The sequence below is a fragment of the Simochromis diagramma genome, unplaced genomic scaffold, assembly GCF_900408965.1.
Source record: "Simochromis diagramma unplaced genomic scaffold, fSimDia1.1 OVJJ01000123.1, whole genome shotgun sequence".
Lineage (NCBI taxonomy): Eukaryota > Metazoa > Chordata > Actinopteri > Cichliformes > Cichlidae > Simochromis > Simochromis diagramma.
This window is the reverse complement of record NW_024386778.1, coordinates 1,791,020-1,815,835: the sequence shown is the minus strand read 5'-3', so window position 1 is coordinate 1,815,835 and position 24,816 is coordinate 1,791,020. Positions and strand designations below refer to the sequence as shown.

The window sequence follows — 24,816 nt, the reverse complement described above, 5'->3', positions numbered from 1 at the left end:
AAGCCATGAAGTTATGGCAAAGAGCTGCTGAAGCTAGGTTAAGAAGAGAGGTGGTGATCAGTGAGCAGTGGTGTGGCTTCATACTGAGAAAGAACACTACAGATGTGATGTTTGCTTTGATTGATGGAGACGTATAGAGAAGTTAAGTAGGAGTTGCATTGTGTCTGTGGAGCTAAAGAAAGCATATGATAGAGTAAGACAGGAGCTGTGGTACTGAATGAGCAAGTCAGGAGTGGCAGAAAAGCATGTAGGGCTGGTGCTGCACATGCATGAGGACGGTGAGAGTAACATATGGGTTTAGAGGTAGAGGTGGGACTACATCAGGGGTCTGCTCTGATGTTTGCAATGGTAACTGACAGGCTGACAGACGAGGTCAGGCAAGAGTCTTTGTGGAGTATGATGTTTATGTGATCTGCAGTGAGAGCAGGGAGCAGGTGGAAGAGGGCCTGGAGAGGTGGAGGGATGTACTGGAGAGAAAAGAAACCAAAGTCAGTAGATGTGAGACAGACTACATATGTGTGAATGATAGGGAAAGGTTAGCATGAAAGCAGTTAAAGTAGCCAAGGTTTATGAGCTGAAATACCTTAGGTCAACCATCCAAAGCAACGGGCAGTGCACAAGAGAGGTGAGGAAGAGAGTGCAGGCAAGGTGGAGTGGGTGAAGATTAGCGTCAGGGGTGAAATGTGAGAGAAGGATAGCAGCAAGAGTGAATGAAAAGACTGGTAGAGATCTGCTATGGTGTATGGTTTGAAGACAGCGGCGCTAACAAAAAGAAGGAGGCCGAGCTGAAGATTAAGAGCAAGCAGAATGGACAGTATTAGAAATGAGTACAGAGATGACAAAGTTAGAGAAGCAAGGCTGAGAGAGCTTGCAGACCTCAGAGGAGGTTTACAGATGTAAAGTAAGAGGACATGAAGAAAGTTGGTGTGTCAGAACAGGATGCTGGAGATATGATGAGATTGACGCAGATTCACTGTGGTGACCCCTAAAGGGAGCAGCTGAAACAGCAGTAGTGAGAAAGACCTGATGCAGATTAATGGCTTAAAGCTGGGTGTTATTTCCAACTCTGTGCTCCATGAAAGCTTCGACTGCAGGATGGAAGCAAACAGCTAAACAGGAAGGTTTAGATTCTGGTCTAAAAATTCAAACTGTTTTTTGGGAGTGTGTCACTGACACCAAATAAAAAAGGGCTTGTTTTCTGCTGCACACAGCAGGATTGAACTTTTGCGCAAGCCAACAGCATGCAGAAACAATCTCAGTGTTTCTGTTAGCAAATACAGAGCCGCTCAAACAATTGCTCAGAATCAGATCATTTGAGAGAGCTTGTCATTTCCAGTTTCCCTTTCATACCTCCTTGTGATTTATGCTGGAGTCGTTTACGTGTTTGTGCACGAGTGTGGATGCGTGCTTTCATGCTGCCCACAGGGTTCCTTGTAATAGGGCTAACCATGTCGTGGCAAGAAATTCCCAGGGCCCATTGAGGACAGCTGAAAGGTGAGAGGATCTAGTTCGGGGTGGGGGGTTGGTGGATTGGGGACACCCACTGGGGCTTTTTCAAATGATGACATAGTGAAATCGATCTAGCAAGGGATCCTCGCTGCTGCACACAGTTGTGTGTATGTGTGTACATTCCCTTCAACAAAACCCACTCAGGGCTTTGGAGACTCTGCAGCGCGTCTAGTGGGTAATCAGTCTGTATGACAGCAGGGTTTATTATGAGTGTGTGAGTTTAGAGAACGAGTGCAACTGACCCATCACATCTGAGAATTTGGGGACTCATCCCTATTCATCATCAAGATAGAGGAACAGCCCCAAGAATGCAGCAGTGTATACAGGCCCAGCTTGCCAATCCACTGGAGCCATGACCACACACAAACACACGCAAGCTGAACAGGGCTGGCGGGAACCAGTCAGTTTACAGTACATGCCACCCATCATTTGGCAAAATCTGCTTGTTTGCTCTGAACTCTGTAAAGACGCTAAACAAGCACAGTACTAATCACATTCAGATTAAAACCACTAATATGGGCGTTTGCTGAGAATTTTGAGGTTTATTACTGACGACGCGTTGCAGAAACGGTCGCCCAGGTAACTGGTTTCTGAAGTCTGATTTCGAAACCTCAAGAGAAGAAAAAACAAAAACAAAAGTCACCATATTTAGGTCAGAGAGAGTCAAGTTATCAAGCCTGGTTAGCAAGCTGCATCCCTGGTGCTAAATAATAAACTAATAAAGTACTCTACTTTAACTCATCACAACTAAAGCACAAATTTCTTGAATGGACTGTACTGCACAGCGAGACATATTATTTATCATGTAACTGTATTAAAATGCTCCAAAAGGCTGCAAAAGTGCAAAGGTGAGAGGTCCAGTTCAGACTCGAATTAGCAAAGGTGACGTCTAGCAGACAGCTACTGCCGACAGCTGAACACCTGTCAGTTACAGCACACTTCATTTTTCCCCTTGGATTCGCCTGCCATAAAAGGGTAACTATCTGTAGTGGAACCAGGCTACAAACATGCTTTTCATGTTAAGTTTAACATGATAGTCTCTGGGTTTCACCCGCTTTTCCACTCCAGGAAATGCCATTTTTCAACTAGCATTGTGTTTCAGGATCAGAGGTTGCTATCTGTTGCAGCCCAAAACCTGAACTTGATGAGTTAAAAGGTGAAAGTCTCCAAATGAAACTCTGCAGTATCATATGCATGACTAGCCTGTCCACTGGGGTAAAGCCAGGAACGGTTATTTTACAGAGCACATAGGTTTTACATGCTCCCTGGGGAAGGTAATCAGGGAGCTCATTAGGTCCTATGACAGCTTGTTATAAGGGGGCTAACCAGGGGTTCCTCCCTCCACTGTCCCTGTGGTCAGACTGTGTACGGGATACTTCAGCAGAGGCAGCGAGGCTGACCCAGGCATTCGTTTTCATACTTAGACCTCATATGTTGAGAATTGGAGCTTTGGGAGATAAGTTGCCACAGACAATTTTTCAGAGCCGTGCCTTTTCTGGTTAAGATGATTGATTCATGAACAGCTTACATACCAGTGAATTACAAAGAAACAGAGCATACGTAGAAATAATATTACAGGAGCTGAATGATATTTTGGTGTAGCAAAATCCCCTGTAACAAATGATGACCATTAGTGTGGACTAATTTGTTACAGCGTAATTAAACTGTTCCCGTCACTCCTCTCATCATGATAGATGGAATTCAGTAAAGCCTGCAGTGCTGTTTGTTAAGCCAAAGCTAACACACAGACCAAGTTTTAAATTACTATTACAATCTGGTCAATTCTAAAAAGCCCAATGAAACTGTGAAAAAGCGTTACTGTACCTAATGTTGCATTTACCTCAATTTGAACCAACATGGGTTGTGATGCATATGGACCATCCCTCTGTTCAAGTGAGACATGCAATAAAACAGCAGTTTCTTGGCTGATTAGAGCAGCTTTGGGGCAGCTGTGGTGTCTTTTCGGGTCGTTTGGCTGGTGCGTGAAAATCACCCGCCCCACACGCAGCACGCGTGTGTGGCCAGAACTGCTTTGCAGATGATTTTGCTGTTCTCATTATAGCTGCTATTATATTAGCATCTGTGTTTTTGTACAACCAGCGCACGCAGTGGCACGTCAAAGTACATTTTGTTCATTTGTGTTTGCAGCGATCCACACATACAGCTCTGAATCTCTTTTCTCTGTTTGCCTTCGTATCTGCTGCAGCCAACGGCTTCAAGGTTGAGTCCAGCCTTCAGGAAATAAACATCTGATTCACCTCAGTGGGCTGATATGGTGGAAATGTCAGAACACCATATTTACATATGGGGAGATTTCATCTGATATGTTATTTTGATGTTTCAATAAACAGTTTAAGTCAGGAGAAAGATTACAGCACTGGCATTATCTTTGTGGCTAAGCTGCAAAACCAGGCCGCAAAATTTCTTGTGTTATACAGTTTATATTTATACAGTTTGAACCTACAATACAACATGATTTAACCAAGCTCGGCTTGAACTTTGAACATCAGGAAGAAAATTGATGCATGATGTTGATGCATCTTTTCTTTGTCTTTCTTGGCAACTGCAACCAGACAAGTGCATCGCTAAGAACGCCGAGTCTGAAGTCCTTCGGGGAAGTGTTCGCTGTTACCAGTGTTTCCCAGTGTTAACTGACCAAAATCTCATATCTCGATATAAGACATTTATCGTCCCGACAACGACATAAATCACAAACATGTTACATTTTCTGTAAATTCTGTGAATCTCGGGCAGCTCGACTTGTGTGAAGAGTCTTCAGCTGGGCGTCGTGCACCTGGAGTCGAGTGTTTTGACTGATGCGTGAAACTGTACACTTTTAGACAGTTGTGTAAAGTTGTAACGGCCGCCGTTATCTTTGTATTTATTACACGGCGTGCTGCGGGGGAAAGCCTGTTCTAAGCTTTGAGTCTCAGGCTTATTTGGAGCGCCCGACGGCTCTTTTTTTGCTTCTCGTCCGTAAACTCTCTCCACACTCTTTCACGTGACTCTTGCGTAGGTGGTAGAAGATGTTTGTCGTGTCGAGTCTGAGGTGGGGGCCGGTTTCCTGCATAATTTGCAGAGTACAGTTTTCTGGTCCATGTCAGACTTTTCATAACCAACCCATGTCCGTGCTACAGAGGCAGCCCCTCGTTTAGGAATAAGGTCCTGGTTTGTTTTGACTAGTCCTTCTGTTTGTCATCATTTTAGTTTATTATGAAAATCTGAACTGGATCTTCAGCTTTACTGTGAAAGGTTTATGTGGAAAATAAACAAGACGATGGCGGAGCCACACCCTGGGTTTACCATCGTTGTTGCTAACGACAACGCGTAAAAACAGTCGCTTGTCCGTCCGTAGTGTGGTTATTAAATATAAGAGAAAGAGAGAACTTTTAGAAATTAATATAGCTGCTGCAGTGACCATCAAAACGATGAAATATTGCCGTAAACAGTTTATTTTGCGACACCATGAAACAAACGATAGCGTAAAATGAAACGATAGATGTTTTCATATCGTCATCAGATGCATATCATCATATCGAACAGGCCTAGTGTGAACCTTCACTATCAGAAGAGCCATTTTTGAGCAATTTTTGATTAAAAAAAACAAAAGAAAAACTCAAAGCCTGAAGTACCATTGAGAAAACTGCACACACGCCGTCCTGTTTTCAGAGTGGTGACCTCATGACTCCCTTAATGTGATGCATTTCAGGGAAACCTGGAAACTGTAGCGGCAGAAAAAGCTTTTTTACTCTCTCTCCAAACAGGCTTGCTAGTAGTTGGATGTGAACTTAAATACATTACTGGCATGTTGCAAAGCTAGTATTAGCTTCATACTAACAAATACCAGAAACCAGCAGTTACACTCAGAAATACCTTCTGGTCTTATCTCCAAGTTTTATCTTTTTTTGCCTTTTCCCCTCCTCAACCCCGTTTGCTTTCCATTAAACAGAACGTCCCCTCTGAGAATCTCTTTCTAGCTCACTGGTGGATTAGAAATGGTTGATTATGTTTGGTACAGTATGGTGCTCCTATGATTCCACCCATCTGGCCTATTCTATCCTACACAGTAGGCCCATAATGAAAATCAGCCTGTACAGCCATCAATCATCCACTAAATGAATTATATTGAAACGGTGGGCAGGATGCACGCAAAATGGCCGAGACAAAAGGGCAGCAGATGGGAGTAGTGAGAAAAAGTGACGTTTCACAGAAGGACGAGCATTTCTAATGTTGTACGTGGTCGTGTTAATCGCCGACCTGCTGTTTTTAGATTCTGCATTTGCGGCTTTGAGTTATCCGACAGGAAAAACGTCAAGTGGTGCAATGCAGGTTCAAAACCTCAACTGTCGTGCAGCACAGCGCACAACATGAAGTCCAAGTTGATTAATCACCAGAGCCTTTCATGTGTCTGAATAAATATACAGAGGAGGGCTGAAAAGTTGTTTGAGTCTGGCTAGGGTCATTCATTCACAACAAAAATTCACTTCCCTTAAGTTCCGAGCAGCTCTCCGGCCTTGAATACACGCCACGGCTATCATCATCCACTCTTTGAGCCAAGCTTAGAATTCATAAACACTGCGAGCGTTTGCTTACCAACGAGAAAGACTTCCCACATCTTTAGAGTTTAAAGAATCACCACCATGTCATACACAACTTGTAAAAAAAAAAAAAAAAAAAAAAAAAAAAAGCATGACTATTTTCTAGCCTAAGTATTTCTTTTATTTCTTCGTTTAAAACAACCCAGTTACATTCGATTAGAAGTGGGCTGCATGCAAACGCAGGCAACTCCATTCATAGCTCAAACACCAGTGCAGGGCAGCGGTCCACCCACGTCACAGTTCGAGTGAACAGCCTGGCTCCAAACAAGAAGCCAGTCGCATCAACAAAGTAGAACAGTAATATTTCTTCAGGTGTTGTATACTTCAAAAAAACGGTGCTTCACATGTTTGTTTTGTTTTCTTTTAGAAAAACACGATTTAATATTAGACTTCCTGTTGTCCTTCCGGACGTGCGTAACCATAGAGGAGAGGCTGAACAGCTACAGTGTGCGTCTGTGTGGCAAGGATAATGATTCGACTGTTATAGGAGCTCATAATTCATATTTCTATTTTAGGAGTTAAAGAATTACCTATTGCTTAAAAAAAGCACTGTAGACTACTGAGTAATGTTGTAAGCTCTCCATTTCTTCTGTTTTTCTTGGAGGTGGGAGCATCTGCACCTTGGCTGAAATCGAAGCCCATATTGAGGCAAAAATGATTTGCGCCGCCACAAACACATACTGATTCAACACGAGTTGGATCGTGTCTTTCAAGTCATTATCAGATTTTTTGTCAACATTAAGTGCTGACCAGTTGATAAACTGCTTCCGTCAATTCCAGCAAAGTGTCAACACATGCAGGGCAGGCGCTATAAAAATAAGTTAGAGTTTTACTCTCACTAATTAAATCAACCAAACATTAAATCATGCTTTTTATTTTTAGACCTGCCTCAAAGCGGCTGATAGAAAACAGACTGAGACCACATTCAGGCTTAAACAATCAAATCCCTTTCTTCTACCGAGCAGCCCTTCATGTAGACGGGGAGGTGCACAGCATAAGCAACAGTGAGAACTTCCAAAGGAGCTGAAATGTAGCTAAATGTTAACATCTATCTGAAAAGATGTAACGCGACTCCTTCCGTGGTAAATGAAAGTCACGGGTTAATCATTGAAGACTTTATCTGCCCTTATCATCTAAAGCTCCACAGCTCAGCTCGCAGCGGCCTGTAACTAATCTACAGCACATAATGTCTAACATCCAGGATCCGGGTACCTGAGCGAGATCGGAGAAAAGTGACGGAAAGGAAAGGGGAAACAGTACTTATGGACTCTAAACATTTTACTTTAAGAATCCACTGGGGAAAAAAAGACAAAAACAATTGTGTCTCTAAATCATCTTGGGTGTGCCCAGACTTCAGCTGAGTGCAGGAGGCTCGACTGAAGCCTGGGTTACATTAGCTCCTACTGGCCGACATCCCTAAGCGTGTGACCACACCGTCAGAGGTCACGTTACAGTGTGGGTAATGCAAGTGGACGGTTTTGCAAACAAGAACCCCGAGGACTAAAGAAACAAAAGTCTCTCATTTTCCACTTTGCTACAGTTTAAAGCGTTACAGCACTACATCCTCTAATGTGAAACAGTTTAAATGAGCTTTAAATGTCCTCTATCTATCTACACACTTATACAGTGCAGCAGTATGTTTCAGGTTAAGGTTTTTGACCAAATTATTGGCTTTAGCACAGTGGCAGCATCGCTTAAAAATGCATGAAACCCAAAGCAAACCACTGATATCTTCATGGGAACTGCATGACTGCATATCGTCACACAAGAATTTGAAATTCCTCCTTTAACGGTTGAAATGCAGTCATTTTTGTGCATTTTTGTTCCCGTCTCTTGTGTCAAGCAAGCGTGTGATAAAACAGCTCTTAGTATTTCATACTGAAAGCTCTCCCACTGCATTTAACATTTTTTAACTGTGTTGGCTTTCTCCTTTTCCCCTCTCCGCTCCCTCCCTCTGTCTCCTCCACACTCTGGTAATGTAATACAGGTGTGGTGTACTCACTGAGCCTGGGTCCGGTTCAAATAGAGCCCTAATTCAAACCAGATTCTTCTGTCGCATTACTTGTTGTTACACTTTGCCGAGTATCGTGTTGCTGCCAAATTCAGTCAACAGATTTACATAATTACGGGAAAGGCTGTATGAGACGAATAGGAAATTCAGTTAGGGAGACCACTGGTGGCAAGAGACCAATGGTAGTCTCCTCTGAGCCCGAGCACTGCGAGGACAAGGTGGGTGCTGCAGTGCCATGATGTGGTTCCTGAGTGAGTACTGATCAGTGCAGCAGGCAGCTTGTCTAACGTGCTACAGAGTCACTTATTAGAGGTGCCACCCTCCTCGAGTGTCGCTCCGGCCCTCGAGCTAATGACCCTCGCCACTGTAACACTACACAAACTAAGAAACCCAACACCTACGCGTGCTAGCTCTCTGTGTGAAATCACAACACCGACTCCAATTTCCTGTCAGCAGTACTGGCATGGAAGGCTATCATCAATCCTCCATGGCAGCTCTCATAAGGACTCCCGGTGCTTGGATGAGGCACACCTAGCAGAGTATGGTAATTCACTACTTTGTAGTTTCTAGTACAAAGCACACAAAGCTCGTGAAGCCACACATGTCCGTGGAATGAACAGCAGCTGGTGCCAAAGAATGAAGGGCACAGGAAACTGGAGCTTCATCAGAGCTCATCGCACACATCGACCGTACTCTTCGTTAGACGTAGTGATCCAGTGAAGGAGGACGCTTCTCCTGAATAGACCACAAATACTCACGACAACTTACTTATTTCAAAAATAGCGCGAGTCTGATCACACTCGTTTTATTACTTGGAATTAAAGCGCTGCGGTGTTTTACAGGGGAAATTTTTCTCTCCCTGTTTTTTAATACATGTGTTTCCACAAGGCCCCTGGAAAATACTAGACCAGAGGATGAATATATGGTTTGTGGGCAGGTGCCTCTCCTAGCTTCACGCTGCCCACATGTTCTCTCCGAGTCTATTTAACTTCTGGTGAATAGGGCATATTATTTTCTTTTCGTTTCCTCTTTATTTTGTGGATGTCTTTACGACTGAGATTTTCTATTAATTTTACCGCTGGATCCGAGGTCACAGGGAGAGCCTGGGCTGGAAAACTCTGTGCACATTTTTCATCTGTCCGAATTACCAGCTTGGAAATGTATTGCTTTCAGAGTGATGCTTGAGAGAGCTACTTATCCAAATGTCTGCTTAGTTTAACTGTCTATTTTTAAGTCTAAAGCATGAGTGAGCCATGACAAGAACTGAAGAATGAATAATAAATGATGTGGGCTTTGGTTTGGCTGTTTAAAAACTATTTCACACTACATAAAAACAGCAAACATTTGCATCTGGCAGATAGCATTAAAACCTCTTTCAGCCTACGTCACCGAAACAGTTTGTCAAGTATGAATACAACCTCGATGACAGTAAAATGACTACGTCTGGGCTGCAGTACAGCTCGCTGGCCAAGTACATGCCCTATCAAAACAGTAAGCAGAAAGCTGAAGATGAAATCTTAGACTTTCAATATTTCAGAGAGTTCAAAGGGACTTGCAGTCAGATCCTGCTGCGAGTTTACTGGATAAAATGTGCCACATTAAACTGCCCCGTGGAGCAATTTGACTCTGTGAGGATAAAAGGAAAACAAGAAGAATTTCATATATCCACTGTATGTGTACCACTTGTAATATGGACATCTTCAGTAGAAAAACTGCACTTTGGATTTGAATAATAGTCTAAAAGTGTATTTGTACATCAGCCACGAAGATGCAAATATTAAATATTACCAGTAGATTGTAGTAAGAACTACAGGCAAAGACAAAATCTTCATTATGCTTCAGAAAGGACACTTATGTAAAAGACTTCTAATGGAAGGATTAAAGACTGACTTGTGTTAATGTCGTTTGGGATTTAAACCATCAGATGGCACATGAGTAATTAAAGTGCCGCAAACCAGGACCGACAAATACGACTATGAACAAAGTGTGTTGTAAAACACAGCAAATACAGTAATGCACGAGAAAAGGAGAAGCCTCGGCTTTCACCGGTTCCAAGTATCAAATTAAAACCTGCTACGACATAGGAAGAGGATCGGCTCGGTCCCGTTTATTTTGGAGAGCCCGGAGCATTCCCGATCATCTGGGTTCGTTCAGCTGTGACCCAGCAGAGCGTTAACCATGTTTAAACTGTTTTTTTTTTTTTACATTGCCAAAGGGTTGAAATGTTTGAATATGAAGCAGTCCAATAGAGAGAAAGAAATCGCTGATTACAACTTTGTAATTCAAATGACATCATATTTGATTACACCTGGATGTGGAGTGTTTAATGCATGATTTGCTTCACATCAGGTGAGGATTAGGATCTAATCTGGAAGTAGAATGTCTGAGTCATACTTCTAATTAGTTTTTATTTCATTTTTACTTTCTGTTTATAGTTTTTAAATTGTATGAAAATATTAGTTTGAGTGTTAGTTTTGGTCTTTAATTATTATTCGGCATGTGTCGGGGGCAAGATTTAGGAAAATCCGTTCATGTACAACAATACAATGAAAAGAAAATAATTAAAATGTTTTCACATCTGGTTAGGTTACTATAACAACCATCATTCATACCGTCCTCTGACCTGCTTGACTGTGTGCTTAGTAAAAAACTGTTCACGGCTCTTTATCTACCTAGAATACAATAATTTACTCAACTTCCTGTTGAGTAACTGCCAGCCTCCATCTGCTAAGGCAAGACAAATATACACACAATATGAAACGCACATCAAACATTTCATACCTTTAAGTTTAATCCCACAGCGTGAAAGCACCAAATAACTTTCCCAGACACATCTGAAGTGCATTGATTACTTACAAAAACACACACTTGAGATTTTCATAATAAGAAAACCAACATATTTTTAAGATATGACCTAATTCCCAACCAACCAACCATGCCTGGGATTTAAAGAGAGAGAGCAGAGATGGAACAAGGAACAAATAGCTATTGTGTGGACAAGTCCCCCCCAACACACAGACACACTTGTGTAGGCCAACTATGTAGATTGTTCCATTAATTCAGCATGAGGGGGGAAAGTGTGAGGCTGAACGTGCGGTTTCAAACTCTCTAACCTGGACGAACGCCACCGCTGCACTGAAGGCTGCAGTGAAATGTGAGGGAACCCAGCTCTCATAAAACTGCAAATTCATTGACCCGACTAAAACATCTTCTCACAAAGAAAGACGAAAATTGATCTGATGAAATTTGACAAAATAAAAGCAAAGCCAGGTAATCCAAATAGCTGTTCACACAGCACATCTCATTGGAGCTGCTCCAGCTGATCACAACTCTAAAAAGTGCCAATAGATGAGGCCATCAAGTGGAGACAGCCAAGCAGACACAGCAATGTATTTTCACTTAAACAAGCAGCTGTTTTTTATCTGCATTAAAGTTATATAAAAATTTAAAAGTGCAAATGCAAACTCCTCACTGACAGTTTAACCAAAAGGGATTTCCAGTGGAAACTGGCCGACATATCCTCAGCATAACCATGTATAACATCCACAAAACTTAAAAAGAGGTTATACACACACAATACGGTAATATTATGTTGAAGCACAGTACGTATCACTCCGCGAGGCTCCGCCTACGACAGCCGTAACGCTCCCACAATCCATCAAGCGGTGCGGCTTCGTAGTTCAGCAAAGTCGCACTGAAACATTTGACAGATTTTCGAGCGCCGTGCACATAAAATCGTTTCGAGGTCAGTAAACACAACCAGAGTTCATACATAAGGCACACGGGATTATAAGGGGCTCTGTCGACTTTCAGAAAAATCAAAGGATTGATTTTAAGTGTGCCGTATTTTCCAAAAAAAACACGGTAATAACGACGGCCCGCTAGCATGCTCTACCAAAAATAGTGCTTTGTTGTGTATCTGACGGACGAAAGCTAAACCAGTTCCACACCACTGAAGCTGCAGCATTTTTTACAAACCAGTTCTGGTTCATCCGTTTCATTCAATGGTTTGCTTTCGCCCTTCTTATTCTCCGTCGCCGCCATGCTTTTTCCGCCATGTGCGTATGAAAACAAAGGCACTGCGCCTGCGTGTTTTACCCATATTCTATCGCCATATTTCATTTTCTTATCGTTGCCCAACATTATACCGGTATTACCGTGAACGGTATGATATGGCCCAGCACTAGTTCTGACAGGTGAACTTCTCTGGTCGTTCAGCTCTCCCAGCAGTGGTAAAGAGAGATACCCTCCAGCTCTCAAGAAACACTAACCTGCTTCACTCTGACTGCTGTAACAGTTGTAAGGCTGAGGCTCCAAAGACATAAAAACATGTGCGCTGACGCAGGATTACACCATGTGTATTTGTGTTTATATTTATAGTTGGATACTGAGGCAGGACGCAACCGAACTGCTCTGAAAAGCACGAGCCAACAACTTGGCCGAGACATGTTTTAGCATTCAAAAAAAAGGTTGGTGGGTGTTTCCATGGCACTGGTAGTAATTTGTCCACTAAAATTTTAGAGATGTCTGCTTGGCGTCATAACGGGTGAGTAAAAACCTGAAGCACCAAAACAAACACAACAGTTGATATGCAGTAAAGTAAAGCTGAATATATATATATGTAATATAGCTTATGTAGAAGTAGAAAGAGGGACATTATAAGAGAGAAATGTAGAACTCAAAGACTCCCCAGCAGAAATCTAAAGAAAAATTACACAGTGCAACAACTAATTAAGTGTACTTATAGTTTTTCTTGGCAATTGGTGGGGTGGGTATTAAGAAATTTGACTAATTATTCTATAGATGCAGTTTTCCTTCCTGTAAATAAGTGTGTTGCCATTATCAGGATGGCTGTTAAATGGAAAGCCTTTCCTCTAGAAGGAAGTTAAAGAAGGGGACTTCCTCTAACAGTGATCATTACTAACAGCTGAACATGCATAAGTAAATATTACGGTAAAATCTACACCGACAGCTCAGAATGTTCAAACTGAATTTGCCTAATAGGCTATTGGTCCTTTGCGTGGCTTCATCCCACTGCTTTGAAGGTGCCCTGTGGTATCTGGCAACAGGATCAGAGCAGCGGATCCTTTATATCCCACAAGTTTTGAGCTGGACCCACTGCAGATCAGACGTGGTTCAGCACATCCCCCAACATGATGCTGAATTGGACCACTGTCTGTAATTACTCAACACTGCTGGTTGAGAGCAGCCCATGAGCCGAGGTGTTCTGGCTATAACAATTTCACCCTTGTCAGAACAGATAAAATCTTTACATAAGTCCTGAGCTTCCACGGTGAGTATGTATGTTTCAGCTCATCAGTGTGCAGCTGCTTCTTGCACTATATATCTGATCGTGCATATGTTTGCATCATGAACTAAAGCTGTAGGTGTCTGCAAGTGCTGGGAAAGTCTTGTCTCAAGACCACGGTGAAAGAAAATACGTTATTTAGATTTACAGAAAACAGCTTAGACGAATTATTTTCAAAGACAGAACTCCCTCAGTTTTTTGGGTTTTTTTTACGTGAGCCGGTGTTTATTTAACAGCTCTTTCATGAGCCACTTAGCCTCTTTTCTTCAACAACTGTAAAATGGTTACGTGACCTCTGGGGCAGCAGGCTTGGGCGCATCATAGACGCTTCATTAATTTAAAAAAACAAAACAAAACAAAAAAGCTTAGCTATGGCTGGATGGCAGGGATGATGACATGACAGTAAGGACACTCCACCCACATCCTCTCACCTTTGCCAGCTAATTGAAGCTGACACCAGGGGTGATGGAGAGACACTGCCCTAATGAGGTGAGACTGTACATGGCAGACGGGAGTGTTGGAGAGAGTGGCATTTCAAGAAAGAGACTAATTCTGAGATTCACTTGACAAACCTAAATTAGTGATAGAGGCAGTAATTTTGCGATGATAAGCGCCCAACGTACAGACTTTGTGGACCACAGCCGCGGTGCTAATTCAGATCAAAGGCTGCCGACTGGCCAGAGTCAAAGGGCTGTAATGAAATCCACATGGAGGCAGGAAAAGCACCGGCTAGAGGCACGAACGCAGAGCTGGAATGGCTGATATTTTTTCAAATACTGACCACCTGGGGCCAGCATTGTTTTATTCTCAGAGCTGTTTAATATCACTGAGCTGTAATGAGGCCAGCACTCAAGAACAAATACCTCTACTCACATAAGCCCATATGAGAGCACACACGAGGTTTGATGAATTAAAAAGGAAAACAAATTGTTCTAAACTTGCTGATATAAAATACACTCGTTCTCTGCCCCGTCTTCTCTTACGACGAGTTAACAGGGACCTCTGGTGCTAAGCTTGGCCTCCAAAAGCAGAGAAAATCCTTTGGTTTGTGTGCTTTGGTCTGCTTTCCAAGAGGGAAACAGAATGGATCCAAACACTACAGATACTGTAACACACCATCAAATAACCACGATCAAAGGAAGTGATAAAACCTCCAGTCAAACCCCCGGCTTCCTCCCATTCCATTAATCTGTTGAGAAGTTTGTTTAATTCTAACCTAAGTCAGCATTTTTAGACAAAAGAGGAGAGAGGCTTCGACGCTCTAACAGAGTGCTAGTGAAACGAGGCGAGCTCCAAACACACAGGCCTCGGCTACAAATTCCAACCAGCTGGAAACTGCAGACACACTATTAAGTAAATGATGGAGCAGAGCAGCCAACACTCTCTAAACACCCAGAATCTCAGCAAAGCCCTCGTTTTTTAGACCGCCGTGCCAAAAAAAATCCACAGCCTGACCTGTGGGAAAAATACATTTTAAGATAACCATAACACGACTGCACCGATTGATTATAAAGGATGATACACAAAAGCAAATGAAACATGGCACAAGATCGCTGCTTATCATGCGTGGATCTCAACCTATTATTTAAAATTCTTTATGCAGATTACTCGATGACATGTAGGTCCCCTCCGCCCAACGAGTGAGCCTACACACCATCAGCTTTTGCACGTAGCAAAACGGTGTGGCTTTGACTAACTAGAGACACGACACACTGGCTGGGGCTTAAAAACAATCTCAGTACTGCTCCTCATATGGAATTCTTTCCAATCACTGACTTTCCCTTATACACAGACAGGATTAACATTTACTTTTACTCTTCTCTGTAGTGGAACTAGCTCCTGTGGTACCTCTTTGCGGCGAAGGACAAACCTAGAACTACCAACCACGAAATGTGGAAATTCAATTAGACGAATTTAAGTGTTTCATAAAGTCATAGGTGGCTGTCCAGAGGAATTCTCATAAAAGCTCAGAGCTCAGGCATAATCGCTGTGCAGTGACAGCCTCGCTACGTACACACGCCCATAAGTGGAAACCGCAGAACAGTGACATACACTTAGAAATGTGGTCTGAGACCTGCTTGTAAATCTCGAGGCAAGTTAGAGCTGACAGACTACAAAGGTGGCTTTCTTCATTGTCCTGGTCAGCTCTGGAGCATCTATCAATTCCCAGAAACGGTATCTGAGAGCAGAACGTCAAACGCCACAGCCAAACTATCGCAATCTCCGTGGCACAGCAGGATATGGTAAATATCTGTTTATAGAAACGGGTGCTCCCACTTTGGGTTGTAAAAAGGGTCCCGCCAACAACTCTCTCTGGCCAATAAGTGGCAGTGGATGCAAGCTGTAGCTAACAACAAAAGTTTGTGATGGAAAATAGGGACCACACAGTAAGGCTACGAAAACCCAAGGGCAAAGAGGGGTGTACATTAAAGTCTGGCGTTGGTTAATGGATAGCTTGAATATGGCTTTCCAGAGAAACGCAGAACAACTAATCCACAAAGGAGCTTCCCCCACAGCCTCTACTACAAACATCAGAAGAACTGGTGTAATTTCTCAGTAGCTGTTCTTCCGGTTCTGTAGCAGTGAGATGATCAAGTTTCACATCTCCTGCAGATAGACCGCTAGCAGCTCCCAAATCATGCGGCAAAACATCCGTTCAGTTTGGTCCAAGACGGCAGCCGTGAATATAGCTGCTTCCTTTTTACAACAGACATGCAGGAACACGCACACACAAATGTAACAGACAAAAAGTTAAAGTTTGGTTAGAAACCTCCTTTCATGTGACCTTTGGACTCTTCCCACATCATTAACTTCATTTTATTCAAATGCTTTCAATTCAGAAGGTGAAACATTCAGACGATGTGTTACACCTTACTCCTACGAGTGTTCGATCAATATATCGATTACCTTGATGGATTAATGCTAATCAAATGTTTTCTAAGTAATCCGAGTCATTCAACTAGGAGGGTGAGTAATGATTTTTTATCATAATACAAATTAAATGTGCCCAAAAAATAAAAATAAAAACCAACACAGGCAGTCGCTCCAATAATCCAAAGTCGTTTCTGTCTGACACAACATGAAAGCGCAACAATTTAACTACAATCTGCATTATTTCACACAAAATTGCAAACACCCTGTTCTTGTTATAATATTATCTGTCCAACACCTACAAAGCACAACCCAAATGAGATCACGGAGCAGTGCAGGTTACAGACTCGACCTTTGCCAACAAGCCGAGCTGAAGCGAAATTTCATTATACAATCTATGCAGCTCTCAACTGAACCTGCTTATAAGCTGCCAGCAAGAATTTCTCACTTGAAATGTGATAAACAAAGTAGAATAATGAAGTGGAGTAAAGACATGTTGTTAAAAGTGGCACCTTAATGGCCTTTAAATGCATAACACATTGTTAAACTTTGGCTCAATAACTTCTCCTCTGTTAGATACGAGCGGATGATTATCCAACATTTGTATAGCATGTGGCCATGTGGGAGATGATGCTCAAAGCTTAGCGTTTCAAGCTCTTGTTCACCAGCCTGGAGGAGAACAGACACCTTTATGGCCGAAAACAGAACGTCACCTAGTACCTCATTTCTTCTTTCCTGTTAAGGTGAAAGTGACGGATACGCGATTGATTTAGAGCTGTGTACTCCGGTGCCTGTCCTGCCCATTATGTGTTGTATCATATTAATGCCTTTGAAATAGAAAGCGGATGTGGCCGTTATGGAATGATGAAGACAATGAGTGGCAGCCGGCAGTTGAAATGGTCTGATTACTTCCAGGCTCCGTCTGTTCTAGAGTAAAAATGGTGGCAGAGCCTGGAGAGCTGCGGTCCAGGGTTCAGGTAAACAAACAGCATACAGTGGGCTGCGTTACGATTGCTGAACATCGAGGGCTCTTTTTGTTGAGATGAGGTCTGCACTGAGGCAGCCGGACCGGAGAATGATCGCTGTTGTTTTGGGTGGAGGGGGCGACAGTGCAGATGTAATCGGCCGTTTCTCTTCCTAGATTTCTTTTTGCTTTTGGGAATGTTCTCTGGTACGCACCAAAAAGTGAGTCACAAACCGCAAAGTCATAGCTAGATGAGGAGAGAAACACCAACGGATTTCTGAGGGAAACAGAATAGTTTCGTCTAAAACGCTTCCAAATTCTCAGAAAGAGCCTTTGGAGAAACAGGCTGAAGATCCAGTTTCTGCTCTCATTCAAGGGAATCTGAGCTGTGCAGAGGCGAAAAAAAAAGGATAAATACTGCAGATAAGGCCGGATACAGGAGGACTTTTCTTGTGTAAGCAGTGCCTCGGAAACTGAAAGATAAATCGCTGCCAAACGTTGTCTTTTTTTCTTTGTTTTTCTTTATAAACGTGAAAGCCTCAAAGTAAGCTCGGGATCTGGGTTCCACTGCTACTTTATTCAGTTTGTTTAAGAATGAGGAGATGTTGCAAGATGTGGCAAAAAACTGAAATTAGAATCCCTGCATTTACACTATACATACACATAAACACAAAAGCGGGCAGCAAGAACACACATTTTGATCATTTACATGTGACTACTAAACAATCAATCATTGTATACCACCACCTCTGAATCACAGGCTGGCAGACGGAGTAAACACAAAACTGTTCGGAGGAATGTCAACTATGGAAAAACTGAGTTCGTGAGCAAATACGGTCCACCCATTGTTTCTTTAAAGGGAAAACCCGGTCAGCCATCGACCTGTACCATCTCCAACATGTGCAATACTAAAGAAAATAAGGTAATAGCTGGAGATAGTTTCCCATGGAGAATTTTAACCATGGTGACAACTCAGTCTGAGGTGGAGGGGAGTTATGAGGTGGAAGGGAGCTGTGCAATGCTCACTTTCTGCGTGTCTTTGAGTGGGTCATATGGTTTTTATCGAAGCGCAATCACATGAGCTAATGGCAGCAGAGGGCTATGCCAAGATTTTGTCCCATCTCTTGTGACTTGGGGTCAAAAACTCTGTCACAGAGGCGAAGAGATGGAGGGTCTAAAGCTTGGACTGGAGCATGGGAACTGAACAGAGATGAATGAGAGAAGAGCAACAATGAACAAAAGAGCCGATCAGGTCAAAGGGTTTCCCTGCACACACCTCACCATAAGCTGAAGAGACACAGTAACGTTTCCATGTTCTTTTTTAGGATGGCAAAACGAGACCAGTTTCCTGCCAGCTCACTTTTTATTTACAAATCTGTCAGACTTCTGACTAACTTTGGTTTCAGCGGCGTCTGTGAGGGAAAAAGGACAATTTCCCCTGTTGTATTTTATCCAAACACGCTCGCTGTGGATGGTTGAAATAAGCAAAATATAAATTTTACTATTAGGGGCTGAGTGACCATACAACACAACCGCAACACTGTATGCTCTGATTTATGTTCATAATCCTTAACTTTGAAAATTAGTTTGACATGTTTTTAGAATATATTTAGTATTAAATCTCCCATTTCACTATTTATCCAAAGTTAAGGAACTCACACTAGGTGACAGCATATATGAATGAAGCAGAATCAGCTTCCTGTGAGCCTCGTTCCCATCATCCAACTGTAAACACCAACTCTTGTATACTGCTGTAATTTTAAACAACCTTTCCAAAGGAGCTGCACCAAGAATACCTCCAGCCAACCAGCTCGTGTTGCGCTTGCTGCCACCTCCACTAACCACTAAATGCAGTAGGCTCCCCCATGAGTCATAGCTGTGTTTTATGGAGCCACAGTTGCCGCTCTTAATGACAGCAGGCGCTCTGACGTATGCCCCAGACCACCGCTATGGCACTCTGCCTTTAGACCATGGTGTGAAATTGCCCAGAGACTTGGCAGGTGGAAGAATACAAGCGACTTTCTCCTGTAGACAGAAATAAAGGTGAACCCAGGGGTGACCTGCTTGGGCTGCAACAGATTTACTGTGTTTTAAATCCCAATACTTGGTTTCCTGTGCCCGAGGCCCACAAAATATGATATACCAAGCACTGAGTCTGAGAACTAGCTGTTGTGTTGACCTCTTCCTGTTGAAAGCATGGCTCCTTCGTGTAGCATCAGTTGTCATCTAATAAGCCCCACATGCCTGTTTCCCAAAAACAGAGCATGGTGGATAAAGCTGGCAATCTGGAAACGCAGCACATGACAATAAGCCGCTCCACTCAGCCACCCTAACTCGGTGGGTTTTTCTGTGTGTAGATGAGAGGCAGACTTTAACACTTATGCCTCCCTGTAGATGGATACATCAGGCCCACTTACATACTTTTAAAAAAACTCATGTAATTCATTCATGTAACAGCCAAGCAAAGAGAGAGAAAAACTCTTCTCACATCCTCTCCAAACTCTGAGGTTTGGGGATCGGCTCAGCTTGGAATAAAAGAAAACATACATGTTAACAAAAAAGGCAAAGTTTCCAAACAAACATTTGTGACTCACTCAAGCGTTGCAAATTTTGCAATATTTTCTGATTACACAAGAAATAAAAGAGGGAATTGGGGAGAATAGCTGGACTTTAGCCCGAACATTCCTCATAGCCTTTTGTTTTTAAACTTCTTATCCTCAAACAAATTAAGCTGAACGAGCAGCACAGGAGCCTGTTATCAGCTGACGTCCAGGATGCTCAGTGCATCTTCTCCATCCCAATAGGAGCAAACGTTCCCCTCTGCCACATCAAAGAAGGGTCGCCCCGCCCCGCTACGGCACAGATCCTTCGCCAGCTTCGACTGTATCACTTTCAAACACGGCCGCACAAGGCAATTTAATAGTAGACGGACAGCTAATGTATCCCACCCAGCGTCCAGTCACCACCAAAGACCAATCAGACCTTCAGTCGGGCCTGCTGTGAAACCAGACCTCTACTTGTCTGCAAAGCCAGACTTTGGACAAGCTGTGCATGACTGCTTAACGTGGCTGATTCAAAACAAGGAGGCCTCCAAAGACACAAAGAAAAATTTAAAAACCGCAATCTCAATAATGACTCTCTGCTGCAACTAGAAAAGCCGTCTGTTTGAAAATAATATTAGCCAGAGAAAACCACAGCTTAAAGTGTAGGGTCAATAAATGAGCCATTTCCCAGTAAAAGCCCCAATAAGAACCTCGACAGGAAACATAGAGCAGTAAAAGTAAAAAGTCAAAGTCAGCCAGCTGATAAAGTGCTTGACAATCACAGTTAATGACTTCTAATTAGATTTAAAGGAGACATTACATACGAGTTAAGACTGCATTTCCCGGGATTAAGTCCTAAACCCTGAAATTTTGTGATGAGAGACCACAAAACTGATAGCTTACATTCAGAGAAGTGAACAGCTTAATGTGGAGTTCAGAAATCAGCCAAACTGGGAGGAAGAAGCTCCGTTTGTGGAGCGTTGCATTTTATTGACTGTGACATGTTTACCACTTCTTCAGTTTTTTCAGGTTTTAAACAATCGCAGCATCGAGCTGGACTACTCATGTGGCACAACCATACTGCTCTGGAGTCAAGCTGATAACTCATCCATAATGTGGAGACGCACACATGGAATGTATAATAAAGTGCTTTGAACGAAAGCTGAAATTTTATCCTGTAAAAATAGTAACGCTCCTCTGAGCTGCTAGAGGCACATTTCTCAAGGTCAACAAAGCAAAGACAAAGTGTTTGGATCTCTCCTAAACAAGAGGCCACAGCAGCAAAGAGAACTTGGGAATCTACATGCAAGGCTTACACTTATTGTGTAGCGAATTCTGTTACTGCACAGATGAGGCTTTGCGAGCATTGCATATCGGCAAATAGCAGGCGTGCCGCCTTTTTATTAATTCATCATTCCACAGATTCTTTTTACAAAGTTATCGTGCACTCTGCACATGTACCCACCTGTGCTGTAGCTTAAGGCTTCCATCTGGATTCAAACCTTTAATTTGAATCTTTCTGCATTGGTTTCATGGACACTGGTGAGGACGTCCAGCTGTCTGGAACTCATTGTTCCTCTGCAGTGGAACAGATTCCTTTGAAGCACCATATATAAGGCCAGTTTCATCATTACAAAAGGAATGTGTCTAAAGAATACGCTTTACTCTTGAAATCCCAAAAAGACCTCTCTATGAATCACTGCCACATTTTGAACCGACAAATTCAACAATATTACTTGACAATATCTGCATTACGGATAAGCTGATTTCGATTAGGAATATTTCTCCTGCAGCCAAGCCATCCTTGCATGTGCCTTCAATCAGTGGGCAAATTAAACTTTCAGCAGGAGAGAGCATGCTGTGCTGCATCTGATGTCACTATGTGGTTGAGCCTGGTGAAACAAAGCTGATGTGTGGCTCTGATAAAAAAAACTAAACTGAGATGATTGCACACCAAATGATCTTCCAGTCAATTTGAATCCACCTACGATACAACACCAGAACATAAGACATCCTGCACACAAACTTGTATATGTTCATCTGAGCTTTACTGCAAACTTTTCCAAGGCTTTGCGAGTGTGAATGCATGACTGTGTACATATGTGAGTGCTCGAACATGTGCATGTGTGTTTAGCCCTGACAGTTATTACAAAACAGTAAAATCCAGAGAAAAATACAAACCTCAGCCCAGCAAATATTTCACCTTTGACAAGAGATCGCTTAGACTGACAAGCAGTGATGGAATGAGTGCTGGATTAGTTTGGCATTAATCAACAAAGAACACTGACCTAACAACGTGCATTCTGCTATTAACGTGAATAATAGCTTCCCTTCTGAAATCATGAGACACAAATCATCATTTAGCTACATGACACGGTAATACCAGTGAATTCCATTTAGTGGTTTTAGACAGCACTTATTTTCTTTTGCCGTCTAAAATGTTTTCTTATCTCACTTATTTTCTTATTCTTGGATGCTGTTGGAAAGATGGCAGATTTTATTGCTGGGTAGAAGCTCGTGGTGTAGTATTAACACTGAAACCTCCCAGTGCGCCGCGTTCTGAAGTGAGCCACCTGTTAGAGCGAGTGGCCCAGTTAAGAGGTGGAGAGCTCAGTCATCCTCGGCCGAACGAGGAGGAAAACAGGGAGTGGAACGCAAACTGTTAAAAGTCGGTGCCAAATGACTCGAGGATAACTGGAGGGCGTAACTAAGGTCAACACATTAAACGTACTTCAATAAACCGAGACGGGTCAAGAGTTCAACAGATCACATGAAAAGACCAAATCCAAAAATAAATTGTTCCTGCTATTAAGTATATACAGTCACATATAAAGATTTAAGCTGTTTTTTTTTCCCACACTTGCATGTTTCAGATCATCAAACAAAAATAGATGATGATATTCAAAGTCCTCAAAATATTACTTTGTACTGCAAAATAATGAACCTCTGATTATTGAAAAACCGCCTCTGTAAGATGCTCTTTATAGCAAATCTTGTTACTGAGCTGCTGCCAATTCAACCAATTCGTTGCAAAATGTTCTTTCAGCTGTTTGTTTTCAGTGGCTCTTATTTTCCATCCCAAATTTGAGACCTGCTGCTAGGGCTGTGCGATACGACCAAAATCTCATGTCCCGATATAAAACATCTATCGTCCGATAACGATATAAATCACAAATTTAATATTTTCTGTAAATTCTGTGAATCTCGGGCAGCTCGACTTGCGTGAAGTGTTTCCAGCTGCGCGTCGTGTAGCTGGAGTCGAGTGTTTTAACGATGCATGAAACGATACATTTTTAGACATAAGTTGTAACGGCCGCCGTTTCCTTTGTGAGTATTTATTACACTGCGTGCTGCGGGGAAAAGCCTGTTCTAACGTTTGAGTCTAAGCTTTATTTTTTAGCACCTGGCGGCTCTTTTTTACTTCTCGTCCGTCAATAATCTGCTCTTTCACGTGATTCAGTTTATTTTGAAAAGTCTCAACAGGATCTTGAGCTTTATTGTGAAAGGTTTATGTGGAACATAAACAAGCGGACACGTGAAGGTTTTACCGTCGTTGTTGCTAACGACAACGCATAAAAACAGGTTATATTAAATATAAGAGAAATAGAGAACTTTAAGAAATGAATATAGCCTCTACAGTGACCATCAGAACGATTAAAAAATATTGCTGTAAACAGTTTATTTTGCGACACCACGAAACAAAGGATAGCGTAAAATGAAACGATTTTTATATCGTCATCCGATATATATGGTTATATCGAACAGGCCTACTGCTGCTGCCACTAAATTTAAAATGAACTAATAGTTAAAAACATCTGAAATGTTTTCCATGTTCGACTGGTAATCAAATATGGGTTTATGAGATTAGCAACTCATCTCATTCTGTTTTAACTTTTACACAACGTCCAATTTGACATGTGAGATATGACATCAAAAAACAATTTCATCCTATCCTGGAATTATAAATTATTCCTGGATCTACACGCAGCTCGATTCCAAAATTGCACATCTGGTAAAATTTCCATGCAAATCATCCATAACTTTGAGTAACCCTGCTAACAAACACAAACTGAAGCCATTACATAACTTCCTTGGCAGAGGTAACGATCACAGATTAACACTTGTAAATTGGCGCTAATTTAAAAGTGTTAATGAGTCGATGAGTGTTGTGAGCTTTGCATGTCTGTCTCTTCAACTGACTAACAGTATCGTTCATTACTTTTACATCAAGGGCGTAAAAACTTCATTCCACATTAGTCCACATAGATTGCAATAATTCAGCACTTACTAATATTTAAATTAAGCCTGACTAAAAGGCTTTTACAGCTGTTTCAGGAATTTCTTTATGACTAACACCTCCATTAATAACAATCAAGCTTTTTAATGACCAACCAGATGTTCCTGGGAGCAACACACAGACTGGGGAAGTCTGCAGGTGTTGCGATGGATTAATACACAATGGTTTTGTTGTTTTCATGAGACAATTTGACGACATGAGACTGATATAATATCATCATCCTTTATAGTGATGGCAGAGTGTAAATGTATTAACACCTGTATGTCAACAGCAGGTCTCGACACACTGAACGGCGTATTGTGAAACTTAACCTCCTAGGACCTGCGTCCACATATGTGGACATCACATTTTGGCTTATTTAGACCAAAATACTCAATTTTGCTCTACAAGGGCCTGATATCCACTTACGAGGACATTATCCTGCTACTGTTCTATCAAAATTTTAAACGAATATCCTCATATGTCGCTCTTATTTTTCTTGAAAACAAAAATAAGGTTAAAAAAAAAAAAAAAAAAAATCTGGTAATTCTTTGTTTTTACATTCATCGGGCCCAAATGTGCCGAAATATCAAAGAGAAATTAGAAATGCTGCCGTGGAAGAGTTCGGGTCTTAGGAGGTTAATGGACGAGACGCTGCACTCGGTACTAGCAACTTTTAGAAACTGCAGGACAACTTACAGTTACAAATTAGTATGATTTTTAAATAAGTTTTCAA

The 24,816-nt window shown here is 42.1% G+C and overlaps 1 protein-coding gene and 1 long non-coding RNA gene across 3 annotated transcripts in view; one reads left to right on the top strand and one right to left on the bottom strand.

Moving 5' to 3' along the window:
- uvrag (UV radiation resistance associated gene) overlaps positions 1-24,816 on the bottom strand; it is a 92,772-nt gene that overhangs the window by 16,439 nt on the left and 51,517 nt on the right. The gene's annotated exons all lie outside the window — the stretch shown is intronic.
- On the top strand, positions 6,553-23,049 carry LOC120721128. The gene is made up of 3 exons (XR_005693119.1): positions 6,553-6,564; positions 7,562-7,566; positions 22,906-23,049. It is a non-coding gene; the product is annotated as an uncharacterized LOC120721128 (long non-coding RNA).